This window comes from Esox lucius, chromosome 19, assembly GCF_011004845.1.
Source record: "Esox lucius isolate fEsoLuc1 chromosome 19, fEsoLuc1.pri, whole genome shotgun sequence".
Taxonomy (NCBI): domain Eukaryota; kingdom Metazoa; phylum Chordata; class Actinopteri; order Esociformes; family Esocidae; genus Esox; species Esox lucius.
The window spans coordinates 36,811,753-36,817,876 of record NC_047587.1 but is presented as its reverse complement, the minus strand read 5'-3'; positions in this window follow the sequence as shown (position 1 = coordinate 36,817,876).

Below are 6,124 nucleotides of genomic sequence, written 5' to 3'. Positions count from 1 at the left end.
CAGGACTGTTGGAAAAGCATTCCAGGTGATTACCTAATAAAGCTGGTAGAATGAATGCTAAGAGTGTGCAAGCTGTCACCAAGGCAAAAGGTGGCTACTTTCAAGAGTCTTTTGATTTGTTTAAAATACTTTTAGTTTCCAACACTGCTGCATCGGTGCACACCAACTCCCCCATAGGAGAAAGCTGGCCAAGGGCACCCGGTAGGACCAGCCCCGCCCCGGCACAGTCACATCCCATCGGGAAGGCTATGGGGAAGAGCTGAGAAAGAACACCAGACACTGGGAGAAATGAAGGGAGCTGGAGGGGAGGAAGTGGTTGCAAAGGAGGGCAGAGAGAGGACGGCCCTGGGCCATACTGCCCTCACTGCTGCATGGAGCCATGGATGGAGTCAGACAGCACAAGGAAGAGGAGGGGAGAGCCCGCTGAGACGTCAATATTTTTTAGACTGTCACCCAGATTGGGATGTCATTTTACTAGAGGGAGAAGCCCATTGGCCATCATGCGAAGTTGCAATTACCTGGATTTTATTTCATAGGAATTTCCTTATTCACAGAAGAAAGATTTCAACAGCTTCGCCTGTCACATGAACACCACATTGAAAGTATCAACCCAAAAACACTGTAGTAATCTAACCTTGTCTAAAAGTGACCTCACCCAGTTTCGGGCAGAACTAAAACGTTTAAAAACACTTGTACGTGGTCTTTGATGCGAAGGAGCTGTTTTCAGCTGAAAGGAGATTTCAAATGGATGATAACGTAACTCCTAATTATTGTCACGCGCTCACCCTGGTCACCTGTGTTGTCTTGTCTCCCTCCCACCAGGTGTCTCCCATCCCCTCGTTATCCCTGCCTCCTTAACCTGTCTTCTCTGTTTGTTCCAGTTGCCACTTTGTCTTCTGGGTTCTTTCAAGTCGTTCCCGTGTTCTCTTTCCATTCCAGTGCTCCATGTCCAGTTATCACGTGTACCAGACTCCTGCCTGTTCCTCTACTCTCCTTCTCATCGTATGTCTGTACCTGTGTACCGGACCCCTGCTTGTTTTGACTGCTCGATTCTTGCTTGCCAACTCCGTTTCTATTAAACCCCTGAACAGAAGTTCCTGCCTCCTGTGTTGTGCATTTGGGTCCCCACCTAGTTCTGTAATCACTGCTCATTTCATATCTATAAAAACATTGTTAAATAAACTACATTATCAAATAACCTTCCACATTACAATGCCGTTTGTTCATTTTTAACAATGATGTACAAACATTTACTGCAAACTTATAGAAGGATCTGCAAGAAAGTTTCAATATGGAATATCTCAGGCACTAGGAAATATTTTGTAGAAAAAATATAAAATCTATTTAAAAGATGATTTTAAATCATTCCCTTTCTCATCCTGACCCAACACATTTGTAAAATGTCTGTCACACACAAACAACACAGATGGAGTTATCTGAACTTACGTGTTTTCTCACCCTCCTCTTGCTCCTCTAGATGAAAGTGATTTCCTGTGACTCTTGCAAACCATATTATCAGGCGTGCGTGTTTGTGACTGTGTCAGTGCAAATTTGGAGTTCAGGTGAATCCTGAAATGCAGGTTTTAGTTCTAATGTATTAGTAATCTAAATGATCATTCATTTCAGCTGCCACAGATTATTTACCTTGGCATCCTCTTGATGAGGAGATATGGTCACAAACTCCACCCATCAATCATAATGTAATACCTAATGAATTTATAGTTTAGTAAGACATGCACAATACAGACAAATGCACATGTAAATAACATAATAACATGAAACTGTAAAAAAAATGATAAGTGTGTGTGATGGTAATTCCATCGATCGACACTCTTAAATAAGGAAGTACAGAGACGAACTTCTCTAAGCACAATATAACAGTTTATTAATTATTTGCAAATAAGAGAGACGCATCAAACGCTTACCAACATAATCGACACTCTTAAATAAGGAAGTACAGAGACGAACTTCTCTAAGCACAATATAACAGTTTATTAATTATTTGCAAATAAGAGAGACGCATCAAACGCTTACCAACATAATCGTCCGAGGAGTCTCTGACTCCATACATGCACAATCCGTATTTATTACAGTGAAAAGGGGTGTGGTAAGTTGTTGCCCATCTGTCTTGTATCACAAAGGCTTTACCCAAAGGGCGGGCTGTCCCCCCACCTTATCCTTTCTGCCATAATGTTTACTGTAGTGTTTCCCTAAAGGGCCCAACTGACCTTACTCCCCCCAAGGACCACATTCCTGAGGAACAAAAGACTGACACCCTTCTTTATCTAGGCAGGAGGACATGGCCCAAATACCTAATAATCCTCTGATATCATACAGACATGTGTGTCACAATCAAAGTAAAACTTTACATACCAACCAATGGAAAGACAGACATTTCTCAAATGTACCTTAGATCAAAAGTTCCATAACATGTGACATCTTATTTGGATCTGACAGGGACAGTAGAGAAATATAAATGTTTCCATTCTTTTTGTCTTTAAAATGGAGATGCCTCAATCGGACAGATTTTTTTTTTAAATTTATAATTTCTCTATGACACAAGGAGGGATCATCACAGATGGACGAAGAGATAGGCAGTCTAAATCTGAGGCATCAAGTTGTCTTTTCCACTCCCTACTGGGAGAGGAGGCCTATAGGCTGAGGTGAGAGATGGAACTGACATTCTGTTAGAAACAGAGTAGACAATGTATTTTTGCTTTACTGAATTGAGTTATTGTGACTGTGCACTTCACACAGTAATCGTTTCCTAACAGACCCCTTATAGAATATGCACACTCAGCTTCTATAATAAGAACACTAGCTCAACTACCCTCCTATTGGAAACATTTAATGTCTGTATAATCTATGGTCTCAACAAATATTATGAATGTATTATACCACAGATATTAAAGGAGAGATGACCCAATGCTACTATACAGCAGATGGAAGACCAATAACTTTCAAGTTTTCATGTTGCATCACATATTTGCTAAGTAAATCCTCACAAAATCTCTTGTAGAAAGTAAGATTATGTGAAATAGGCTATAGACATGGAATCTACATTGGGGGGAACCAAATAAGCTGGGGGTCTGTGGCTAATTAGCTTTCCAGGTAACTTAGCTATGATAGATAACATTAGTGATGGTTGATTGATTAGCACTTGAAAATTGGCTAGTTTTCACCAAAAACATTTGCTTCCACTCCATGCAATTACTTTTTAGTTTCAAAATATGATTTATTTCCACAATTACCATTCCAGCACAAAATGAGGTGTTGATGTTAGAACTATCACAATCGGCAGGAAGCCTACGTAACACTAGTAATCCAGTTGTTAATACATTTGAAAGACATTTGAGGGCCCCTCTAGATGTTGGTACCCCATTCCCCCGGTCCGATGCCCTGGCCGGTAGTAACAATAATGGCCATATGTTAAGTTTAGTTATGATTACAGTTGTGCTCATAGGTTTGCATACCCTGGCAGGAATCGGGAAACTTTGGCATTGATATGTGTGATTATATGAATCCATTAATTATCACATAGTTGTTTGGCTCCCTTTTAAATCATAATGATAATAGAAATCACCCAAGTGGCCCTGATCAAACGTTTACATACCCTTGAATGTTTGCCTTGTTACAGATACACAAAGTGGCAATTAAAGGTGAATATCCCACACCTGTGGCTTTTGAAATTGCAATTAGTGGCTGTGTATAAATAGCTCTCACATGGATGCACTGAGCAAGCTCAATACTGAGCCATGGGGAGCAGAAAAGAACTGTAAAATGACCTGCATAACAAGTTAATGGAACTTAATAAAAATGGAAAAGGATATAAAAAGATAACCAAAGCCTTGCAAATGCCTGTCAGTACTGTTCAATCACTTATTAAGAAGTGGAACATTCAGGGATCTCTTGATACCAAGCCAAGGTCAGGTAGACCAAGAAAGATTTCAGCCAAAACTGCTAGAAGAATTATTCAGGATACAAAGAAAAACCCACAGGTAACCTCAGGAGAAATACAGGCTGCTCTGGAAAACGACGGTGTGTTTGTTCAAGGAGCACAATACGACGATACTTGAACAAAATTAGCTGCATGTTCAAGTTGCCAGAAAGAAGCCTTTACTGTGCTAATGACACAAAAAAGCCAGGTTACAATATGCCCAACAACACCTTGACACACCTCACAGCTTCTGGCACACTGTAATTTGGAGTGACGAGTCAAGGCCTATAGTGAACAGAATACGATCATAGTAGTGGCTCACTGATGATTTGGGGGGGGGGGGGGGGTGAACTCTAAAGGCACGGGGAATCTAGTGAAGAATGATGGCAAGAGGAATGCAACATGTTATCAGAAAGTACTGGCAGACAGTATGTGCATGGGATGCTCTTGGACTTTCCAGCCGGACAGTGACCCTAAGCACAAGGCCAAGTTGAACCTCCAGTGGATACAGCAAAAAAAAGGTGAAGGTTCTGGAGTGGCCATCATGTTACGCCCTTGAAACAGGGAAGAAATAATCACAAGAGTGATACGGGGATGTTTCCTCACTGAAAACTTTAGTGTAATGAGGAAAAGATTGCAATTTCCCTGGGAACTTGGGTGGAGACCAAAGCAATCAATCTCAGGCTCCTAGATTAAGAGGCTGTAGATCACAGATTAACACTTTTACCCTTAAAGTAGGCACCACAAAAGAAAGTAATCAATAATACGTTTACACAGTCCTCTTACAATTTTAACCCTTCGTACGCGTGACAGATTTAAACTGTTTACCACCAAGGCTCATTGATGCACGTGGGGACCGAAGGCTGGCCCGTGTGGTCCGATCCAACAGATGCTACTTTAGCTCAAACTGTTGCCCATGCTGACCCTTGTCCACTGATGAAAGCACCTACAATCAACACGTGAGCATCAGAACTGGACCACAGAGCAATGGAAGAAGGTGGCCTGGTCTGATGAATCACATTTCCTTTTACATCATATGGACAGCTGGGTGCGTGTGCGTCTCTTATCTGAAGAACACATGGCACCAGGATGCACTATGGGAAGGAGGCAAGCCGGCGGAGGCAATGTCTTGCTTTGGGGAATGTTCTGCTGGGAAACCTTGGGTCTTGCCATTCATGTGGATGTTACTTTGACACGTATAACCTACCTGAGCATTGTTGCAGACCATGTGTACCATTTCATGGCAACGGTATTCCTTAATAGCATTGGCCTCTTTGAGCAGGATAATGCGCTGTGCCACAAAGCAAAATGGTTCAGGAATGGTTTGAGGAACACAATAACGAGTTCAAGGTGTTGACTTGGTTTCCAAATTCCTCAGATCCAATCAAGCATCTGTGGGATGTACTGGACAAACAAGTCCGATCCATGGAGGCCCCACCTCGCAACTTATAGGACTTAAAAGATCTGCTGCTAACGTCTTGGTGCCAGATACCACAACACACCTTCAGAGGTACAGTGGAGTCCAAGCCTCAACGAGTCAGGGCTGTTTTTGTGGGCAAAAGGAGGAGTTACACAATATTAGGTCGGAGGTCATAATGTCATGGCTGATCAGTGTGTATTGTAATTACGACCTTGCGGCAAAATGTTTTGACAGTTTTGCATTGTTGCAATTCCAAAACAATTCTGTATTACAAGCTTTTTAAAGCTAAAATCGCAGAACATATTTGTAACATTATGCTCCTTCAGATAATTTGAACTACTGCCGGGTTTTGATCTAGCATCCAGCTGACTCCTATTGACTCTTGTTGACTCCTATTTATCCACTGGACTAAGCCTGTGGGTCAAATTCTTTGCTAATATATTTTGACCTTTTTGAACTACAATAACCATGTCATCAGTAGTAAGTTACAGTGCCCCCTGAAAAGGAATGCCCTTCCACTTTGAAATGATAGCCACAGAATATAAGGGTTAATAAACTTGAGACTTTGTGCATTCTCCGGAAAAATTATATGTCTGTGGAAGACCAGTTCCACTCCACATCATCTTTGTGTGACATTAGTCCAGTCACTGATCCAGGCACTTGTCATCTCACTTCTGGAGTGCTGCAACTCACTGTTGGTAGGGCTCCCTGTTTGTCCTATCAAATCCCTTTAAATGATCCAGACTGCCCTGACCCAAGTTCTCCAT